The sequence below is a fragment of the Crotalus tigris genome, unplaced genomic scaffold, assembly GCF_016545835.1.
Source record: "Crotalus tigris isolate CLP2741 ecotype Arizona unplaced genomic scaffold, ASM1654583v1 scf7180000019423.1032690, whole genome shotgun sequence".
Lineage (NCBI taxonomy): Eukaryota > Metazoa > Chordata > Lepidosauria > Squamata > Viperidae > Crotalus > Crotalus tigris.
The window spans coordinates 1,000,589-1,024,536 of record NW_024097532.1 but is presented as its reverse complement, the minus strand read 5'-3'; the positions used below and the strand labels follow the sequence as shown (position 1 = coordinate 1,024,536).

At 36.5% G+C, this 23,948-nt stretch overlaps 1 long non-coding RNA gene across 2 annotated transcripts in view; it reads left to right on the top strand.

Annotated features, from left to right (window-relative positions):
* Positions 1–3,105: 3,105 nt before the first annotated feature.
* The window catches only part of LOC120316582, an 84,262-nt gene continuing 63,419 nt past the window's right edge, over positions 3,106–23,948 (top strand). The window contains exons 1-3 of one of the 2 annotated variants that reach the window (XR_005559003.1): positions 3,106–4,179; positions 4,775–4,979; positions 5,609–8,439. This is a non-coding gene — a long non-coding RNA (uncharacterized LOC120316582). Of the gene's footprint in view, positions 4,180–4,774; positions 4,980–5,608; positions 16,910–23,948 lie in introns of those variants that run through there. The other variant, XR_005559002.1, reaches the window with a different exon arrangement.

Genomic DNA, 23,948 nt, shown 5'->3' with positions numbered 1-23,948 from the left:
CCCTTATTGACAAACGACTCCCTAACCCCAAAATCTTAAACCCCTCTGCAACTCAGACTAACCTGAGCACAACCAAACAGAACACTCCCCCAGCCAATCAGAGCACAGCCAAGCCCCTAACCATTCAGAACACACCTCCACCCAATCAGAACACAGCCAAGCTCCCACCCAATCAGTTCATACCCTCACTGGCAGTTAAAAGGAAGAAACAGCTAAAACCACACATTGCTGCTCAAAGCAGAAGCTAAAAACACCAGCCTGAAGATGACGAATGTGACTTCGTCGAAACGTTGCCAAGACACTTCCAATTTTACGCGGGAGAAAACCCGAACAACCAAAGACCTATATACAAATACCCGCGAAAACCTCAGAAAACATAATATATATATATATATATATATATATATATATATATATTTATTTGTATGTAGGTCTTTGGTTGTTCGGGTTTTCTCCCATGTAAAATTGGAAGTGTCTTGGCGACGTTTCGACGAAGTCCCATTCGTCATCTTCAGGCTGGTGCTTTCAGCTTCATGCCTCGAACTGCAGCTCGAGGCACGAAGCTGAAAGCACCAGCCTGAAGATGACGAATGGGACTTCGTCGAAACGTCGCCAAGACACTTCCAATTTTACGTGGGAGAAAACCCGAACAACCAAAGACCTACATATATATATATATATATATATATATATATATGTCATTATACAAATTGGAAGGCAAGACTGATCAACAAGATATTAATCAATACTAAAGGCAAATTAATATTCACAGGTTAATACTGATATTTTAAGAAATGCCTTTGTCACTCCAAGAAATATTAGAAAATTGATGAAAATCGACAGGCCAGAGAGCTTCCCATCTGAATGATATACATTATGTAATACTAAAACTTTCACCTATAGCTAAAACTGGTTCAACCAATGATGTTATTTTAAGTTTATCAGACACTCCAAATACCATATTTGAAACGATGGATGGCTGATTATTTTTTCCTACTACTGTTGTAAAAAATTTGAAGGGTCATTGATTCATATGATTTGATCTAACTACCAGAGATATCTTTTTGAAATATTAATGTATATAAATGAATTTATGGGATATGTTTTTAGTGTTAAAGATATTAATGTTATGTTAAATTATGTCCTGATTTTATGTAGTTTGATTACTTTTGAGGATTTATAGTTGGTTCAGCCCTGGGGTGCTACTCAAAATGTTATTTTGAGAAATTGTAAAAGTAGTAATATTCTGAGATTAAGTATTAGATTCTAGAGATGTGTGACATATCTATTTTTGAAAGGGCTACTTTATAGTATCTACTAAAAATATCCTTGTTTGCTTGATGGTGTAGATTTTGTGATATTTCATAATGTTATAGAATCACTTATTTATCATTTTATTTTTTTTCCTGATTTAGAAATTTAGATTTAACATTTGATTAATATGTGACAATTGTTTCTTTATTTTATCTTTTGTAGTTTTGATGTATTTTCTGTTCTTCCTACTTTGTATTTTTTTTAAATTACTTTTTGCAAAATGTAAAATGTAGGGTAAATTATTATTACTTTTTTTATTTACGGCTAAGTTAACATTTAACGATAAGTGCCTAAAAGTATTCTTTTTTATAGTTTAGGAACTGGAGATTATCTATCTACTCACTTTGAAGGGTTACCTTGCAACTAAAGTGAACCTTTCTTTTTAATCTCTACACAGTCATTTGAAATCTTTGGATTAAGCCCAGGAAAGCAAGTCCTAGCAAAGTCTCGGCAAAGGCAGAACAAAGTTTAAAGAATTGAATGAGCCAGTAGAAGGAAAGTCAATGGTCAAAAATGAACTGGTGTAGCAGCAATAGTGACAGTTCTCATAAAACTTCAGATACAGAAAGAACTTTAGTAAAAAAACGAAACTTTTTTTTTAATGATTCTATATCGCAGCCTTCAACTGCTTTTCTCCCATATCTATAAAGGCTAGAAAAAAAATCCAGTTTAAGAATTTATTTTCAATCCTCTTGTCTACTTGACCACAGCAATGCCCAAGTTTTTAACTGGACTGAGGATAATACACCCATGATTAGTAGACTCATCTGCATCTTTAATATATGTGTCAAAAAAACAAACCTCAATTGTTTCTCTCTCTCATGTGTGTGTATCTTGGTGCTCCCACATGGACCTTCAAATTAGTTTTTGCAGTTTTCTTAGCAAGGTTTTTCAGAAATGCTTTGACATTCCCTGCTTCCTGAGGGAGGGAGGGAGGGAGGAAGGGAGAGAGAGAGAGAGAGAGAGAGAGAGAGAGGGAGAGAGAGAACACCAAGGTCACCCAGCTTGCTTTTTGCCTAAAGTAAGATAGGACTCATGGTCTCTCAATTTCTAGTCAGAAGCCTTGACCAATGCAGCAAACTGGCTTTCTCTTCTGTGGGTATCTTTAAAAAAAAATTTTTTTTTTTTGATGGTATTTCTTTGAAGGAGGAAAAATAAGAATTTTATTATTTCTCATCCTTCATGTTAAAAGAGAAAATTTATAGAATATTTGTCAATCCACCCAGTTTAAAAGAAAAACAGGGGCATTGCCAGTATTTTAACATTTCACTATTGCGCCTGTTAAAAAAAAAGAAAAAAATTCAACCTTTTGTGCCTGGCAAACAGCCCAGCCCAAGATGGCTATTGAAGGTAGAAAGGGAGGGGAAGCGAAAGATCTATCAAAGCAAACACCAGTCAGTTGGAAGACAACCATTTTTATAAGAGGGAATGAAACTCAGGCAGCAGATTGGAATGCCCTGTTTGACTCAACAATAGGGAAATTAACTACTTTTGATGCAGAGCATGGGTAGGTACAAGCTGAAGACTACCTGATTCCAAAATGATAGTTCATATTGAGGCAACTGGGGTGGTACAGATCAGCCCAAAGTCTCTGTGAGATATTCAGGTAAGGTTGCAATGCTATTTATATTTAGCTACTAGTAAGCTCTACTGAGAAACACACTTTGATCCAATGGTTAAGGCACCAGGCTAGAAATTAGAAGGACATGGGTTCTAGGCCTGTCTTAGGCATGAAGCCACCTAGTCCTAGATGACCTTTGAGCTCTCTCTCTTGCTTGCTCTGTGTGTGTGTGTGTGTGTGTGTGTGTGTGTGTGTGTGTGTGTGTGCCTTTCTCTCTCTGTCTCTCTCTCTCTCACACACACACAGTCCTGGGAAAGAGGCAATGGCAAACCACTTCTGAAAATCTTGCCAAGAGAACTTCAGAGACTGGTCCAGGTAGTTGCCAGGAGTCCACCTTGACTCAAGTACACACGTGTATTGAATTTATTGAGAATTACATCAGAATAAACACTCAGGTACCATTTCAGGAACTCATGAGAACATGCCAAGTACAAACTGTAATAAAACATAAAAGCAGAGAAGCCAGACACCACTTGCATAATCGTTTTATGACAGCATCCAAGTCTTATCACTGGAATCAATGAAATGGGAAACCTCCCCCATCACTGTTACATGTTGGAAACATCTTCCTTTATAAAGTGACTAATCATACACCAAAAGCAGTGACTATGGAGAAAATGTTATTTTGCTTATGTAACAAAAGTTATGTAAGAGCTGTAAAAGAGGTTCATTTGGTCATTTGTGAGAGCAAGAAAAGTACTGAGGCATAGGAGATAGCTTTCTATAGTTTTTGCAGTGTAGTGAAATTTTCCATTTCAGAGGCTTGAAATTAAACGTAAGGACATTATGTTCTTCAAAACTGCTGGTTTAGATATAGCAGAGAGAAGCAGTAGTTTGCAACAGCAAATCTTTGTTCACATTTTTTTTTTCATTTACTAATTGAAATGGAGTGTCTTACATGTGTGAAGTATGTTCATCACAGCTGAAACACCAATGGTTTATTTAATCACCTCAGTATCATATCACCTCAGAAACAAGTTTTTTTAAAAAGAAATTGTGGCAGATTTAAACATTTCATTAAATTTTCAGTAATCAGGTAAATGTTATCACTTTGCATTGGCACGTAATTAAATGAATATATTATGATGATAATTTTTTCTAGAAAATATCTCACTATCAGTGTTATTTTATGATAAAGCAAGCTCATTTTTTATTGCAGGCTATTAATATAGATTTTGACCCAATTTAAATGTAGCCAATTAACCAGCATATGATACCCAGTTCTGGACTGTCCCTGGATTTTGGTAAGTAGCAAGCATGGATTGTTAGTTATTATTTAGTATTTTGAAATACTTTTGCATTGTTCTTCATCCAAGATTAGTAGCAATTGCAAAATACCATAACAAAATAATGAAATCCATTCCTATTTAATTTTGGGAGTGATTAAAATGATGAGTTGATTAAGATAGGTTTCACATATCGTACTATGCCAGGATGTGATCTGATTGTTTTTATTCATCTTCTGCAGTTTATAGTTTGTGTTGAATCAAGCTACCATCTTTTTTCATTATGGTTTGGAGAAGATGGATTGATTATATTCAGAAGAAGTATGAAACTGAAAAGTATTATCTTGCTTTTGAATAGATTTTAGATAATTATTAATAGTATTAATGGTATTATTTTTGTCTTAATTTGTTAATATTTGTTTTGAGAAGGAGTTAAAGTGTATTATGGTTTTGATTGATAGTTTAGTTGGTTTATGTAAGCTAGAGTATGTTTGTTTATTTGTTACCCTGTAATCAGCTCTGGGAAGTGGAGGAGGGGGGAGGTGATGGGTGGGTTTATATTGTAATTTGTAAAACTTTTAATTAAAAAAAAAATCTACCATCTTTTTTCCAGCAACCCATGGCTTCATGTGAATTGTAAACATCGCATATAAAAAGTTTGTCTTGACACATACAAGATAATACAAATGTTGTGAAGTATATTTCTCATGGGGATATACACAAGAGTATACTCCCCATCTTGAGTATAAATTACCAGAAGGCAAGACCAGAAACAATGGATGAAAACTAATCAAGGAGAGACACAACCTAGAACCAAGGTGAAATTTCCTAACAGTGAGAATAATTAACCAGTGAAACAGCTTGCCTTCGGAAGTTGTGGGTGCTCCATCACTGGCCTTTTAAGAAGAGACTGGACAACCACTTTTCTGGAATGGTATAGGGTCTCCTGCTTGAGCAGGGGGTTGGACTAGAAAAGCTCTAAGGTCCCTTCCAACTCTGTTATTCTGTTCTGTTTTGTTTCAGACCTAAAACTAACATACCGTATATTCTGGCATATAAGATGACTTTTGAGAGCGTTGAAACAGGCGCCGAACTCAGGGTCATCTTATATGCTGAGTCGTCTTATACGACAGAAATAAGGTAGTTTCTGGCGTATAAGACGACTTTCTAGGCATGCGATTCAGCGTCGATTGTCTTATACGCCGGAAATACCGGTAGTTTTCGGCATATAAGATGACTTTCTAGGCATGCGACTCGGCGTTGATCATCTTGCAACTCAGCGTCGATTGTCTTACGACTTGGCGTCGAACACAGGAGTCGTCTTATATGCCGGGTCGCCCTATACACCAGAATATACGGTACTGTATTCTAAAGTTCTGCTAAAGAATTCCAGGTGGGTTGCAATTCAGCAGAAAGAAAACTCCAAATATTTTTGTTTGTTTTTCAGAGTTTTGGCCACAATGAACTCTGCATGCATTCCAGACCAGTTTTATGGAGCACAAAGGACAAGGCTCATGCCTCTTCCTATAACAGATCCTTCCAGTACCTTGTCTTCCCTGCTTCTCTAATCTCCTCAGCTGCTATAATGTCCTTGACATTTTCCCACTCATCTTTCTCATTCCCCATCTCTCAATTTTTGCACAGCACATTTGCATTTCAGAAACACTCTTGAACAAAAACATTCAGTTTCTTCCTATATATGGACCAAACATATGTTTCATATACATGAACATGAATCATCCCAAGAAATCAGTTCCATGCACAGAATAGTTTATAAATGGGTTTGTTCCTTCCTAATCCCTCAGCCTCTCTCATTATTGGTCATGCTAGTGTAGAAGATGACCAGGCTGAGCTCAAGGGAGGGATCAAATGCATCATAAGTCCCTTCGCTCCCGCAAGAGATCTAAGTCCAGCCCATCTTAAATTCATTTCCATTCAACTCCTGCACATTTCCCTTAACAGTCACTTGGAAAGAACTTAAGCCTGCAATGAATATTTATTTACTCATTTGAGCTGCCTGAATATCTTGATTTTCTGGGCAGCTGACAACTGACTGAGGTTGCTGGGAACTGATATTCAGCAGCATCTGAAACATCAAAAGTATTTAAAGGGAGAATGGGACAACTTGCCCCAGCCAACTCACCATGGGAAAACTCACTGCGGAACAATTTAACAATTCTATTTAATTATTTAAAATAAATAAAAAAATATTTTAATTTTTAATTGATCATATTTCATTCTGTCCCTCCTTTTGCATCCTTTCTTTAATGTTTCTATTCCTCCATTTCTTTATTAGTGTAACTTTTGTCCAGGATCAAGTTATCCTATGGCGAGTTAGCCATAGCAAGTTGTCCCAAGCAAATTGGCCATGGTGAGTTGGCCCCAGTGAATTGTCATAGAGTGTCAAACTCGATTGTGTCACATGATGTATCTCAATGTTTTTTGCCTTTGTGGAGCCAGGGTGGGTGTGGCCTACATGAGACACATCTGGCCTGCGGGCCACCAGTTTGACACTCCTGACTTAAAGGGTAGCAAAGTATGAGAACTACATAACTAAACAAACCAAGATGGTGGAATGTGCTAGATTCAATCCCCTCTTATTGGCTAGTTCATTCCATTAAAGCAAAAATATAGCCAGCTATGGCTAGGTCAAAGTCTATCTGAATAAAAATTTGTTAGCCAAATCTAGCTAGGTTCTGCCTCAGCACACTGGACTTCAATTAGCACCCAAGACAGGAAGACCATTTAATTTACAATTTATTTGAAATGCTTCAGTTAAAAAGGATTCTTTATGTGTGAGAGAGAACCTGGAACAAAGAATTACATTTACTTTTATAGTTTGCACAACAAAGAAACTTCAAAGTAAAAGTTGATTGGATTAGGAAAAATCATATGTCCAGTTACATCATGAACAATTAGACACCCAATAATATCTAAGCATAAGGATTGAAAAGAGCATTGTAATCTGAATAAAAATAAAAGAAACATTTATAAAGGAAAAACATCAAAATGTGCATTGATAAAGATACATTAACAGCACTTTCCCACTCTTGGGTTCGAATACTTGCTTTGTTCATTGAGGCTTGGGAACAACTGAAAACAAAAGTGTTTATTTTCAATGTATCAAACAGTCTGCCAGTCCTAGTTTCTAAAGTATAAACTATCTACATTTTTGCTTGATTAGACATGGCCAATTAACAATACATTTAAAAGAGAGAAAGAGAACTAAGGCAAATTAAAATACAAGAAAAATCCATGTTAATTAGCCAGTGCAAGAGTACTACAAAACCCATATTGCAAGTATTACAAAGTCCACACTGCATGGCCCTCACATTCCAGGCTAATTTTCCTATAATTATGCCAGAGGGATCTTGCAGAATCAAGGTGGAATATATCTGATTAGGTTATTTAAGTTATACTGATTGGTCGGGTTGAATTTGCCTTCTGGGAACTTATTCCTAGATTACTAGAAAATCCCTGTTGGGTGAGCTTATTTGGTCTTCAAGAAGTTGCCATATAATAAACGCCAAACTTTGCTGTGGACTCCCAGAGAATCACCCTGAAAGAATCACATATTTTAAGTTCTTGATAAGTTTAGATAGCAAGAGTTAAGTATGTTTTCATTAGTAAAGTCTATATTTAGTTATATTGCAACCTGTAAACAATTTCAAGCTGGTCTCAGTTGAATTTGTTCCTTTATTCAGATTCTTGCTTCTGTTCTAGACTGCTGGATGAACTTCCCTATGTAATTGAATATGAGGAAGAGGGGGAACCTTTGAAAAGGGGGTGTATCTTACTCTGGAAGTACAATTACAATGAGATTTAACCATTGTAAACCTTACCGAGCCGGAAATATAGAATCTCCTCCCAAGAGCCTCACATGAATACTAAAGATAGCTATTTAAATCCTAGTACAACTCATCTACACATACAGTTGAACTTAACCAAAAGGCCAAGAAGAGTTGGCTTATCCTATTCCAATATATAAGGTAGTTCTTGGTTAATGATGGCTACTGGGACCAGAATTTCCATTGCTAAGAGATGCAGTCATAAAGCATTATATCACATGAAATATAAATCACTTAGCAACAGCAGTTCCAGAGTTCTGGTTGGCATTGTTAAACATGACATCAAGAGTCACCATTGTTGAACTCCTGCCCACTGCCACATTGACTTTGCTTGAAGGAAGCTGGCAGTGAAGGTCACAGATGAGGATCCTTTGAGTGCAAAATGCTGAAACTTCATAATCGCTAGCCTGTCCTTTACTATATGACCATAGTAAGTTAGAACAGTTGCTGAACAAGTAAGTGTTAAGCAAAGCGTGCCTGTAGTTACATGTTTATGAGAAACCATAATCGGTACTCAGCAACAGAATTATTCTTGGAGGCTCAAGCTAGCTCTCCTACTCCTGTTGTATTAATGCTTTCCTTTCTATCCCTAATGAAGTAACATTGAGTAATTCAGAAACTATGGGGAAACTGTGTCTTACCTTTTCCTTCTATAAGATATAACACATCTTTTTGGACAGAATTATTTGCCTGACATGAATAATGTCACTCTCGTTGCTATATGGAAGGAGGATATCACTGCCAAAGGATTTGCTGCTTCATGAGCTACAGGCAAAGTACATTATTTTAAGGGCTTAAATACTTTAAGCCATTACAGACCTCATTTCCAAATCATAGTTACTTCACTGAAATACAGGGAGGCACACATGATTTAAAAACAAGGTTGAACCTGAAAAATTAACTGTTGCTACTCTGAAAAATATCCAGATGCAAACATTTTCTTCTCAACAGAGACCCAGATTTTTAGGGTATAATTGTAACAACTGTTGTAAGGAAACTGGCTAACAACAGGTGATGTACTGGCTGTGAAGTACAGGCCTCTACTCCCACTTTAGCAGAGGACCAAGAAAAAAGAATGGAATTTCACAGCAAAAAAGTGATGCCTGCAGGATCAAAATTTGCAAGATGATAGTAGTGTCATGATTAAAGCTTCATCCTTTGGGGACATGCATGCAGCACTTGTGAAAAAGGGGGTGGTTTTGTGACTGTTGTCTATGGAGATTCTCAGTCATCCAGGTCATAGTTATCCCAAAGAGGCTTTTCTGTGAGGCAACTGGACTTTCTTGTTTTTCTCTGAAGACTCAGAGCTGAAGAAGCTTCTTGGATGAGAAGTGAAACATCTTCAAAGAAAAACAAGTCCAGTTGCCTTGCGAAAAAGCATCTTTGGGATAACTTTGTGACTGCTGTCTTGCAGAGTTTGATGTCTCCCGTAGGAGTTCATGAAGGGTATTTCAGCCTTTTGTTTTAATGGAAAAACTGAAGTGAGGGGGGAGGAGAAAGAATAGGAAATATTTACTTTTTTAAAAAAAAATGCAGGGCAGTCCTATTTAACAACCCTAACTGGGATCAGAATTTCCATTGCTAAGTAAAGCAATTGTTAGATGAAATATCATGTGACCACACAGCTTAGTGATGGTAGTACCAGAAGGCTGGGACTTCACATTTCTCTTGCCCTGCCATGTTACCTTCCACTTCAACATCCCACATCCATCTATCTCCACTCGTCTATGTTTTATACCCTGCTGCTCCTACCTATTCCTGTTGCGCCTCTACCCCCAGCTAACTTTTGCTGTCTTCTTCTTCCACGGTTGACAAGGGGTGCCCAGCTGGGGACAACTGCTGCCCCTTAGCAAGACCCTTGTGAGTCCTCCCTGAATCCCCATGAGGCATCTGTGCAGGGTATCCATAAGGCTTCGCAGAGGCCTTATGAAGTTTTGGGGAAGGCCTCATGAGCTGAGCAGCAGCAGGAGAAAGAAGACTGTGAAGGTCAGCTGGTAGCAGCAGAGGGTTGAAGGGGTAGACAGTGGTGGTGGAGTGCAGGGTCTCCAAAAGGCAGAGAAGGGGGAAGATAGGTGGATGAGGGGAGTTAAAATATATGCAGCGGTCTTAAATACAGATGATATGCCAAGTGCCCAATTTTATATTATGTGACCACAAGAGCATTGCAACAGCTATAACTACAAGGACTGGCTATACACTATAGCCTCCATTTGTTCAACAGCATCATAAATGTAAATAGTTACTGAATAAATGGTTGTTAACTGTACAATGTAGTGTATATAGACAGTTAGGCTTCAACTTATGACCACTCATTCACTGACCATTCAAAATTATGAATAGTGCCGACCAAGTGGGATTTAAAACTGGTTGTGAAGTTGCAACTGTCATGGTGAGCTGAGGTTACATGATTATCATTTGTGACCTTCCTGGTCACCTTCCCACAAAGACAATAGAGAAGCTAGAGAAAGTCACAAGTCACTCCCATAAGTTGTTCCTGCTGCTTTTTCTCCTAAGAACCCAGAATGGAATGATCTTGTACTCTTTAGCACCCTCCATCTGCCCAACAGGAAATGAAACTTAGACAAGGCTTCATTGGGCAAAATATGCTTTCAATTTTCGATTATTTTCTTCTTTTTTGTTAAAAATAATGTATTTTCATTTAAAAATAGTGCTTTCTGTATCTAATTGATTCACTTGAGGACAAAATCTAAAATTAATAATATTGAAGGTTAATGGTTCCTTCCTTCCTTCCTTCCTTCCTTCCTTCCTTCCTTCCTTCCTTCCTTCCTTCCTTCCTTCCTTCCTTCCTTCCTTCCTCTTTCTTTCTTTCTTTCTTTCTTTCTTTCTTTCTTTCTTTTAGTTCTCATTAGGAATTACCTCATTTAGCAATTGTTCATGATGAGAAATTGTGATGAAAATAAGTTTAATGACCTCTGGTGCTGGTCTCCAATGCGGTCCCTAGACAATAGTTACTATATTGCTTCAAAATTTCTCCAGCAATAATGCCTATAATGGTGGTATATGGGTGTATACAAACTCTTTTATGATTGCATCCAAACCATATCCCTCTTTTATATTCAAAATGTTTCAAGCTTAAAGTTGCTGAGGTACTCTGAGCTCAAAATGGGGTGATCAACTTCACCAGAAGAGGTCTGATAACACAATATTAGCATCTTTAGTACAGATTAAAAAGTAATGGTCAAGGAAGAGCGAAGAGTAAGACCATCCTTCCTGGCAGTGGCTAAAAGCTTAAACCAGCAAATAAATCTTGAATTCAGTACTTTTTATTCTGCTAAAACCTCATTCCTGGAATTCCCCATTGATAGTAGGATATCTCTGCTGCATACTGATCCCTAAAAATAGCACTTTGAATTGTTAGTACTGCTTCATTATTTCCTTGATAACAGTTTGTTTGGGATTTCAGCCAAAGGCTGTAATTAGAAAGAAAATAAATCGTGTTTCCTAGATCTATGCTTTGCTAAGCTAAACTTTTAGCATATGTGGACTGCATTAAATGTTTACTTACATGCAATATAAATATATGCCAGATAATTTTATCCTCTATTGCATGCTTGTTGCTTGCATTTGAGACAATCAGGTAGAAATACAATAAAGGTTTTGAGGAAAGGGCAAGCAATAAACCTTTATGATAATATTTTGGCTGATGCTGATCTGTTTCCAGAAATTGAAGTTATTTCTGACAATGCCATCTTGATCTCATATTCATAGCAGATATTCTGTCTGCTCATAATGAACTGGCCAGCCTCAAACCCTATTCTTCTATTCTAGAGCCAGCCATTATTCTTCAGAGGGCTTTTGTTCTCACATGTTCTTCACAGACCCAACTTTCTTATTATTGCTGATCACCTCTATCTCAGACATGGCCTCAATTCTGCTAGAATAGAGGTCCCTGACCTTTTGGGCACCAGGGACCGGTTCCATGGAAAGAGGTTTTTCTGTGGACCAGAGGGGGTATGGTTTTGTGTGCTGCCTGCATCCTGCAGATGGGGCTTTGTTTGCTTGTGTGGACTGGTTGCTGGCAGGCCGTGGCCTGGTACTGGTCCACAGACTGGGAGTTGGGGACCCCTGTGCTAGAAAAGGTAAAATGACTGTTAAAAGTATTTTCTAGGTTGACATATATTAGTAAGAAAAAATGCTTTAGTACACAGAAACAAGTGAGCCCTATAATGTCCATGTTTAGGAGAGTATACACATATTTATACACGTTATTAGTAGGTGACTAAAGAGGAAGAGATCAATAATATTTAAAAGAAAAAAAATAGCGTTTTTGCTCTTTGATACTTATGAAGATACTGGGCCTTGTATCACCCTGACAGAAGAATTATAAGACTCTAGATATACTACTGGGAAATCTCTTTTTACTCTTCAGACAAATTTCAGTGGGTAATCTCCCAGTGTACATTGAAATTATGCTTGTAACACCATGCAGTGTCAAGTGAAAGAATATGGAGATCCACACATATGACATAGCGTTAATCTTTTTGCTTCCCTTAAAATTAATTCAGTCTTTGCCTGAGCATGAAACTCCACTTATACCTTGTCATTATTCAAGTCAGCATAAAACACATCCACATTAGCACTGTGGCACCCAGTGACTATTCTGACACATAGATTGCTATGATCTATCTATTTCAGCAGTCATTTGCTAGCTATGCCAAACAAACTATTGTTGTCCATATTGCCAATCACAAAATACCTATGCTGCCATTTTGTGTGGCATTTGAGCATGTAGGGGTCCTGAATCTGGTTTAAAAATAACACCCATTTGGAAAAGATTGGAAGAGTTCTCTGGGATTTTTGAAGTTCTGGGGATGAGTATATACCATTTTTCCATGAAGTGATGACCTCCATTACTTGATACTGTTTCTTTCACGTGAAGGAGTTGGTACCTTTGAAGTCATTTAAGAAACATAATGGATACATCTTTCCATCATTCAAAGACATCTGCAGAGAGAGAGAAGATTTTTGCAAGCTGATGATCACTGGCAACAAACTATAGAAGACACCAAAAAAACAAGAATACCCAGAGCAATGAAAGATTTGTTTGTTGTCTTGCTAACCAACACTGAAATCAATGACCCACAGCAATTGTGGAACCAGTTCAAGAATGCAATGTCTGAAGATTTCCTCCAAATTGAGAGAATATCAGTGATCTAATATCATGATCAATAAGAGCTTATCATGAACAAGCTCTCCTAAATTTTCAAGAAAAACTTGAGAAATTCAGAAAAAAACACTAAGAATATAACTTGCCAAAACCAACAAGTGCAATTAATCAACATGGTGGCAATCAGGAATTATTGCATAAGCAGTAATACAACAGAAACAAACATCAGAAATTTAGAGTACACAACCACCCTTTATTGAATAATGAGCAAAGCACATTAAATCATTATTTATATAAGTGCTTGCAAAGCAATCTTTTTTCAGACATTTTTAATGATGAACAAGGAAGAATGGGAAATACATTTGTACCAACTTGATCTTGGCTAAAGTTAGGGGAGGTGGAGATGTTGCTATTGCGGTGATCTGGTATTACAACAACATTGATGCCTTGTGGTAGAAGAGTGCATTCAAGATTCAAGATACTTCTCAAAGTAAATGAAAATGTTGTTTGTAATAATGAAATAAACCCAATACTGCAAATGTGTTTCAATGTGTAAAGGTTTATTGTCTGGGATGAGAATCCATTATTAGAAGACAGAGCTTTGAAGTCATACACCATTCTTCTTGTGATGTATGTGGCAAGAATGAGGCCTTGGGCGGAATATTAACCATTTGCTATGTGATTTCCATCAGCTTCTACTAGCTGTGAAAATATGAAATTATGCAAATGTGGATAATTCATGCATCAAAAAAATCATACTTATTGAGAAGCTTTTTCAAGTTTTAGTTGAAGAGAAACATGTAATGACTGAGGGAAAAAAGATATTCTGGATTCTTATTGAATGTTGGAATTCAGAAAAATCAAAATGATAAAAAAAGAATTGCCAGAAGATACTGTTCTGACAGCAAGATCTATGGAAGAACGTATAGATTTCAATTACCTAACATCTAACAATTCTGTCAAAGCGTTCTCCGAGAATTCTATCTTGGTTCCCCTCAATGAAATGATGAGAAAAATGATTTCTACCTGCATTAGAAGCTTCCCTGGAAAGATGAAATAACATTATTTCTTCATCTCTGTCAGTGAAAGAGCCAACACTACTCATTGAACTTGAATCTTCCAAGGCTTTGCTGTGGAATGTGGATGATTAGCGAAGAACTCCAAAAAAATCTCCTTGAACAAACATAAACATTGGGGTATTCAAAACTGGCACTGGCATGATTCCAAAAAATGCACTCAATTTATTAGGAGGTGAAAATGTCCCACTTCAGTGGATACAGTTCCCAATACTGTCATACTTTGCTCTCACTATACATGAAATACAGGAACAAGCCATGGAGAACGTGCTGATTTATTCAGAGAAATCAGCATTCCAGTATGATCAGCTGTATGTTGCTTTTAGCCAAAGAAAAGAAAAACATTAGAGTATTCTTAAAGAAGGACATATCAACCAGAAGTGATAATCAAAAATGTCCTTTGTTAAACAAAAAGAATCTATATTTGTCTTGCTACGAATCCTTCTTCTTTAATAAAGTCATGTGTTTTTTTTTTAATTTTAAAACCAAAACAATAGCAATCCACTTGTAGACATTGTGTTTCTCTGTTTAGGTAAAGAAATATCACTAGGGTGACCCAATGGATCATGAGTTGTACAATATGTAAGTAAAATCTTCAGAACTCAGCTGATATCAGGAAATAATATGGTTGAATGAGTGGATAGATTTTAAACAGTAGTCTTTGGAATCCTGCTGAGTATTTCTCAGCTCATCTGTGAAGGGGTTGATTGAGGAGGCACAAAAGTATGGTTGATTGAGTACTTGAATGAATGAATTCCAGGAACATGGGTAATGAAACAGTGAAGACTTGCCGAAGTAGAAGAGAGGAAGGGAAGTATTGCACAAAAATTGTCTTCAAAATCAAGGAAATACTGTTTATTATGCCACAAATGCAGTAGCTTTTAGGGAGGAAAAAAAACACAATCAGGTGTTTTGGGCATGGAAAGAAATGAAGGAGAAAAGACAAATGGTTATTGGCTGGATGATATGAGAATCATCCAGAAGACCAATAATCATGATGTAATGTTGATATGTAACATTTATCATAGAAAGATCTAACATTTCATTCATTCTTATGGAGCCTACTTCTGGGTAGATGTATGTTTCTATTTCTTATTGTTCCAAACTATTTTTAATACTGTACACTACCCAAATTGTTAGGGAATTGGGTGGCCTTACAAATTTGACAACTTCTTAGCTTTGTGTAACCTACTAAACCCAGTATTCCTCTTAAGAATTTTCAGCTACAGTTGACCTGGTTGGCTATCTTTGCTATTTTGCATTTTAGCCCATTTTAAAGATTTTTTTATTTATACATTGGTTTAGAGATTTCTATTGTTTTGGCATTATGCTTTGTTTCCTATGTTGTGCATTGTCCAGCGTCTTTTAAGATCAGAGTGGCTTATAAATCCTGAAAAATAAGAAAAAATATTATTTATGATCTTATTTTTTGATAGTTGCATCAAAAATGATGCAAAACTCACAATGTAGTTTTTATGTATGTTGTTTATTGCTTATATTGTTTTACAGATCTCTTACATATTGAAAAAAACTTCTGATGTTTCATGTTTTACTGTAAATCACCATCTTTTATGTGCTGTATTTCACTAGATCAGGACTGTGCAGGTATAAATATGATAATGAACAAACAAAAATGTAGTTTGCAGAGTTATTTGAACTTATCTATACTGCTTTACCTTTTTTAAAAAAAATGACAAGTGCTTATTTTGATGGAGAATGACCACACTAAACACTGGAGATGCTTGTAAATCACAGTTGTTGGGGAAAGGAAGCAAATTTGAGGAGAGGGATATTTGTGCTTCTTTTCCTAAATATTGGGACAGAGTTTTGTCAGCTTTTGTTTGTGTGTGCTTGGATTTACAGCCTGATATGGTTTGTGTTTGTGTTTGTTTGTGTTTGTCTTTGTTTGTGTTTGGTATGGTGTGGTGTGGTGTGATGTGGTATGGGTATGGATATGGGTATGGGTTTGGGTTTGGTTTGGGTTTGAGTTTGGTGGATTAGATCTGATTGGATTGGATTTACATAGTCCCCCATTTCTTATAAATGACTCTATATCAGAAATGTCAAACTCGTGACATCACATGACATCGCGCAACGTATCGGGACGCTTTTGCCATTGCCAGCAATGGTGTGGGCACAGCTTCTGGATGACACATCCAGCCCGCAGGCTGGCAGTTTGATACCCCCACACTATATGGTCAGAGAAATTGCTTTTCCACCCTATTTTAAGCTCTCACATTGCAGTTTATTCATATAAATATGTATGTGTTAATTATTATTGATTGGTTTTTATGTTGGCTGCTGTATGTTATTTATTATTTTGTTGTAATATTTTAATCTTGTTTTTATTCATAGTTAGCCATAGGGAGTTATGCATTTGAGATAGGTGGCCCTATAGATTGAATGAATAAATAAATAATACCATCAATAAACAAGTGATCACAGGTGAATAAGAAAAAAGAAGCTGCTGCTGCAAAGTTTTTATAACTAGGGAGAGCACAAGAAAGACTGGAACAGAGAATGAAAAGAGACATAATTAGCAAAGAATGAATATTAAACTTATATCTTCATCACTAGAGTACCGTATTTTCCGGTGTATAAGACGACTTGGCATATAAGACGACCCCCGACTTCAGAGACAATTTGCATGGTTAGAAAGTCGTCTTATACACTGGAAACTACCGTACTTTCCGGCGTATAAGACTACTCAGCGTATAAGATGACCCCAGACTTCGGAGATGATTTGCATGCTTTAGAAAGTCGTCTTATATGCTGGAAAATACAGTATATGTTAATAGAGAGAAAATATATATCCCATGGTCTCTTTTATTTTCCTTTCCTCCAAAAACCACGGAGGCAGATGGAGGAAGAAAGACAGATTCCCACTCACTCTAGCTTCATCTGTGTTGATTGTACTTGCATATTCCTAAGAAAAGTCTTTTCTAAGGTTCTCATACTGCTAAGACCATCATCTTACACATGTCAGAGAAAGAAGGTCTAAACCTGTTGCCATTAATTTTCCACTGAGCATAATCAAGTTACAAAATCATGGATACAATCTACAAGCATAAAATATACTTCTCAATGGAAGGCAGAAGAGAGTAATGGAGGTTCAAAAAACCAAAAAGCACAACAGGGAATACAAATAGATTTTCTGCACTTGCAGTACAAAGATATTTTAAGTACTCCTTAATGTCTTAATGTTTGATTTGAGTGTCTAGTGGTTTGGCAAGTGGAAAATATGAAGTTTGAACTTATTGCCCAAGTGCAAGTGCTGGCCACTAATCATTTGTCAAGATTGGGAACACATTTTATCATCTTCTACATATCCCTGTGCTGACAGGAAGCCAGCCTGTGCTCATTGGAAGCAGTGCTTTACAACTTGTTTTAGCACTGTATTTTTGCCTGCTGAACTTCATTTCCTTATAAACAAATGCCTCTCTTCCAGTTGACTACTATGTGATAGGAATGCTCCTTCTCTGGTCAATGATCTCTAGAGTGATTTGGCCCTTGGTTCCCTCTCTTGAAAAGATCATACCGGTAATTCATGAATCTTTGTTGGGTCTCCCACTTAGATTTCACAAACATTTTTAACACTATTTGACCCTGAAAGTTTGGACTTTTTTCTCTTTCCTTTTCTAAATTTCCTAATGGAATGATGAAATATAGAACATATATATATATATATGTATATAATATTTAGGACCAGTGCCAAAATCCAGGTACAAGTCAGAGAAATAGGTCCCGTGACAGATGGAATGTGATAATTGGTTGTTCTGACATGACATGAAGACATAAGAAACATATGAATATTCTGTGCATATAGAATATATATATATATTCTGTATGTAGAGTGTGTGTGTGTGTGTGTGTGTGTGTGTGTGTGTGTGTGTTTTGTTTTTGTTTTGGCATATAGGTGCTTAAGGGAATTGATAAGGGAATCCTCCCTTATGTCTGCATATAGTGACCAGATAAAATTGACATGGGTTATGCCAGTTTCCCATTCAAGACAAATGTATAGAAAGAATGATAAAATGGTTTACTGTTGTTGTTTTTGTTGTTGTTACATGGATTACTAGAGGACGTAGCAAATGGGAAGATGTCAAGTATAACTGGAAGTCAATACTGACAAGCTCATACAAAATGGTTATTGGTGGAAGCTTTGTCCTCAACTATCCACTGATAGAAAGGAATTGGTGCTTCTTTTCACAGCATCAATGGGAGGAAGGGGGAAAATCTATTAATCAAAGGGCATGACAATTGTTTTGGGGAGAGAATAGTGAGAACATGAGCCATCAGCACAGCAAAGTGGAGAAAGAGGTTGAAATACATAAAGGGATTTCTTCAACTGCCTTCATTTCCAGTTTTATATACAAGGCCCAAGAGCTTATGACTGAAATACAGAAAAAACCTTTAGCTTCTCTCATTGTCACTGAAGACAGCTCTGCAAGAGCAGAGGTGATGATTGCAGTGGAATGAGAAGCTGGTCAATGGAACAGCACCTTGGAATTCTCTAGAATAAGGAAAGAACCAAGATTGTCACAAGCACTCCAGGAAGCTGTGGAAACTGAGGAAACTGTGAGACAGCTGGTTCTGATAGATTTAGTTTAGAGCACTGTGAGCTGAGGAATTGCAAGCTTTCCCAAGCCATGTTTTGGAGCCTTCATGGACACAGGGTTTGCATACTTCCTTTCTTAATTACTTCTGGAACTTTCTCATTAGCAGCTTTTTTGATATTAAAAACCTTTGGAAAGGTGAGTTTCATTATACCAGGTATGTTTCCTTCTATCCTTGAAGAAAGAAGTTTTATGCAAGTTTAAGAACCTTAAAAAGTGGGTTTTTTTTTTTAATAAACAGCTAATGTCGTTAGAACATTGATTTTGGAAAGTTATAAATGGATTAAGGAACCAGAGGGACTTGAGATAATATTTCAAAATTAATTACAAGTATTCTTCCTGAGGGTTGCTTAAAAATTTATTTTAAAAATCTGTGAAGATTTTGAAATTAATGGAGGTATCGTCCCATGGGAAAATGTTGTTGACTAGAAAATAAATGTGATAAGAAAGATGGACACTAGAGAGAACCAGAAAGATGATAATTAGAGGAGAACCATTAATATTGCCTTCAGAAATTGTGGGTGCTCCATCACTGGAGATTTTTAACAAGACACTAGACAGTCACTTGTCTGAAATGGTATAGGTTCTCCTGCTTGAGCAGATGGCTGGACTAGATGACCTCCAAGGTCCCTTCCAGCTCTATTCTATTCTGTTCTGTTCTGTTCTGTTCTGTTACAGTACGGAGCAAAAATATCTGACTTTAGGAGAATTCAGGGATATTTGGTATCAATGCACTCAGAAATTAGTCTTAAAATTGTCTGCTGTTATAAAAATGGATTAAAAGAGGTTAAAGAAGAGAAACATTAGACAAATTAGACAAAACAGGCTGTTTCAAATGTGGATATGAAACTAGATTTTAAAATGTCAGGCTACAAGAATGATATGGAAAGAGATGCTACATTGGATTTACAAATGAAACCAGCTAATGTCTTCATAATTAAAGGAGATATGCAAATAATCAGAAGAGTGACTTGGATAACTTTCTTATCTTGGATTTACAAAAGAGGCTTGTTAAACTTATGAAGGACATTCTGAGAAGAGACAAAGAGAAAATGATAAGAAATCAACTTTTGAGACACCAATTAAAAGGAGATCCAGATTCCCCAAAATAATGAAAGACATACAAATGTTATTTATTTTTATAAATATTTTTTTATATATATCAGGAGTCCCCAATCCCTGGGCTGTGGAGTGGTACTCGTCTGTGGCTTGTTAGGAATTGGGCCATGCAAGCAAGCAAAGTTTCATCTGTGCATGCACAGGATAGGTAGTGCACAAAACCATCCCTCCTCTGGGGAGGTTTTCCACAGAATTAGTCCCTGGTGCCAAAAGGGTTTGGGACCGGTATCTTAAACATTTTTTGTTTTACTAGAACTGAATGATGAGGCTTTAAAGATGACAAATCAAGACAAGACAAAGAAAGGGGTTTTTTTTGGTGTATGGTTAGAGAAATTGATAAATTACTACAGTATGTTCAAAGTAAAGAAAAGTAATATAAAACTGATATATTTGATTAAGTTTAACATATATGTTGCTATTTCTAGTCAGTCAATGGACTTTTGCTGATTAGGACTTTATAATTTGATTATAGATGAGATGGGGAAGAAGAGATTTTTTAAAAAAATATAAATGATGGTGATAAGTTACTGAAATTGTTTGTATTTGTCTTGATAGAGGGGGAAGTAATGCTTTTATATATTTATATATATTTTTCTGTATTATTTTTTCTCTTTTTTATATATATTTTTCTTAGTTTGTATTAATTTTTTTTAGAAGTGTAAACATCAATAAAAAATGATTATTAATCCAATATATCATTATACATATTATAACTGCAGCACGCACTGCATATGCGCAATGTTGGAAAAGGGAGAACATGCCAGCAAATGCAATGATTGTATGTAAGATATTAGACTGTGCTGAGATGAACAAACTTTTCTTAAAAATAAAAGACAAAGAAGTTACAGAATTTTACAAGATATGGGACATGTATTATAACTGGCTAGAATTGCAGAATAAAAAAGTATGAGAAGTAATGTAAATAAATGTAAATAAACTTAAGCGATATAGGACATAGTATTGTTAAGGGAAAAGAAAAAATGTATTGTGTATTAAGTTTGTTTGTAAAGAAAAAAAAGGAAAAATAAAAAAAATAAAAAAGAAGATCTAGACATCATGAATAATTTCATTTAGGGAGGACAATCAACATAATTTAATAAACAGTATTTTTTTACTTAAAAAAATTATTATTAAAACAGAATAAGGAAAGGGATGGGTTGAAGAAAGAACTGATAGCTTTCTACATCTTGTTTCTTACTCCTTCTGTTCCCAAGTATATTAAGATGTTTTGCAAAAGTAAATTTGGGTTTTGATCTGAGAAAATTATAATATTTAGGACCAGTGCCCAAATCCAGGTACAAGTCAGAGAAATGTGTCCTGTGACAGATGGAATGTGATAATTGGTTGTTCTGAAATGACATGAAGACATAAGAAACATATGAATATTTTGTGCTTAGCTTTATGTGATAGATTCTGCAGGAAGAGAAAACAATGAATGTGACCGTTATAAAATTGGTCTGATCTGCACCAGACAAAAATCTGTTTTTTTCCCCTTTGGATTTCTTTCTCTCTCCACACAATTTTTGGCAGATCTTCGTTTAACATGAAATTTGAAGAATTATTTAACAGGCAGCAGGAAAGGCTTCTGAATTATAGAACAATTTGGCTGATCTACAACTGCAATACTGGGAACTTTTTTATATAGAGAGATGATTTTTCATGTAATCTTCTTAAATAAAAATGATATTGCTTCTGCCTGTGTTAATTTAATGGTTAATTTAATCTTCAATATGCAGAGCTTTGCAGTGCTATAGATCAAAAATAAATTCCCAGGCTGACTGCAGGTTTCTTTTCAAAAATAATACTTTCCTCACATATTTTGAAATTACCAGGATGTTTGCATGCCATATGCTGCTACATTTTAAAGGTTTTTAAAAGTTTTTATTGTATTGATTCCGAATCCAGAGAATATATAGAAGGACTTAAGCTAATCAAAACTCCCAAATCAACATATATGCCATTCAGCTCTACAAGTATATATAAATAATGTTTCTGGGATTAATTGAAGAATGTAAAGAGGGCCAGTTCTAGCAAGGAGAATAAAGTAGATTCTAGAAAGAAGCAGCTTCTCAGAAGACCCCTTTGGACTCTCTTTGTGTTTCTCAAGCATTTAAGGACAGAGCTATATTTGCCATCCTGCTTATTTGCAGCCTCTGAATCAGCCTTGAACATGAAAAAAATATATTTCACAAAACAGAGAAGGGAAAGGAAAAGGAAAGGACTATCCTTCCTTTTATATATTTTTTTTATAAAATTGTATATTCTTACCATTTTTCCTTCCTCCCCTTGCTGCCATAAATCATGTCACCTTCATAAAGAGGGCATACAAAATGCTCTATCTCATGAACAAGGTAGCAGTCCTTCAACACCATCTTCTGGAAATTATCCTCCAGAAGGATGGATTTATTCTAAAAACAATATCATAATGGTATTGAATGCCATTGTATACTGAATGTATTGAAAGCAATAGTCTTCCTTATAATGAGGTATGGGTGTGAGAGTTGGAAACTAAGAATGGTTGATTGAAGAAGAATTGATGCTTTTGAACTGTGGTGCTGGCATAAATTACTGTGTATACCAGTGATGGTGAACCTTTTACAGAACGTGTCCAAAACCCGCCCCCCTGGCCCCATTCCCCCCACCCCCACCCACCTGCAGGGCCACTCACCACCTCCATGGCCTGCCGCAGATTGCCCAGGCAGCCCAGCAGTGCTATGTTGGCCACACCATCCACCCATACCCCACAGCATCAACTGCACGTGATAGGGCACAAGGGCAGAGTCTTGTTCCCACTGCCCAGCTGCCATGTCCTTGGCTGCACTGCTCCGCACAGGCTGCACTCTCCGGGGGGGCTGCTGGTAAGGAGGGGCCATGGGGGAGGTGGGGCTGGGGTGACGGCATATGTGCCCACAGAGAGGGCATTGAGTGCCACCTCTGGCACTTGTGCCATAGGTTCGCCACCACTGGTGTATACCATGGACAGCCAGAGTAACTAACAGGGAAGTGTTAAATCGTATAAAACCAGATACATCATGAAAAGCTAAAATCATAAGACTATGTCTGATTTACTTTGGCCATGTCATGCATACAAATTCATTGGAAAAGTGCTAGGAATGGTTAATTGGTCAAGAAGGGGCAAGCAAAGAACTTGTTGGCTTGACAGCATTAAATATGATACAAAGTTATACATCCAACAATTGAAAGAAGCTTTGTTTGACATGGTACATGGAGAGCACTTGCCTATAAAGTCAAGGGTCAGATATGACTAAATGGTTAAAACAACAAAAACTGAATGCCATGCCACTGGAGATAATAAAGACATTATTTTCTATGTCCAAGTCATAGAAAACATTTATGCAGGAAACAGAAGTTGTCCAAATTCCAAATCCTGTCCTAAAGTCACACTGAAGTAAATTTGACCATAAGCAATCTGATTCTTTTTAGATTCTATGGAACTATGTGCTGATTTCAAGGTGTTTCTGCAAAGATATCAGCAGGCAATATCCTGATCATATAGCAACTCTGAGTTCATGATTTCAAATAAAAGGATAATAAGTCAAGCATCACATTTGATTTGAAATATAAAAGTGTGACATTTTGCTTGATATTTTGAGAGAGGAAATATCAGAGAGTAATTCATTAAAACAATAATCTCATATTAGAAGAGATTATGTCAGGTTCAAAAGGTCCACACGTGAAGGTCCAATTAAACTGATTTACTAATATATAGCCTATACGTGGAAATCTTCTTAACTAATGGTTAGCACCTGCTTGAAAATAGATAAAGGTCCACAGAATTCAAGGAAGGTTGGACTTAGTCTGCTTATGGCTATTTAGGAATTCTAGGCTGATTCCTATTTTAACTATGCCCCCAGGTTCTGCTACTCCTTCTCCTTCAGATTATTTCAAAATGTGCCAAGATAAATAAGCCAGAATTCATTGGCCTTACAGTGGCTCCAGACCATCTAAGACAGGGCTTTTTAACTGGTGGTACGCGTAC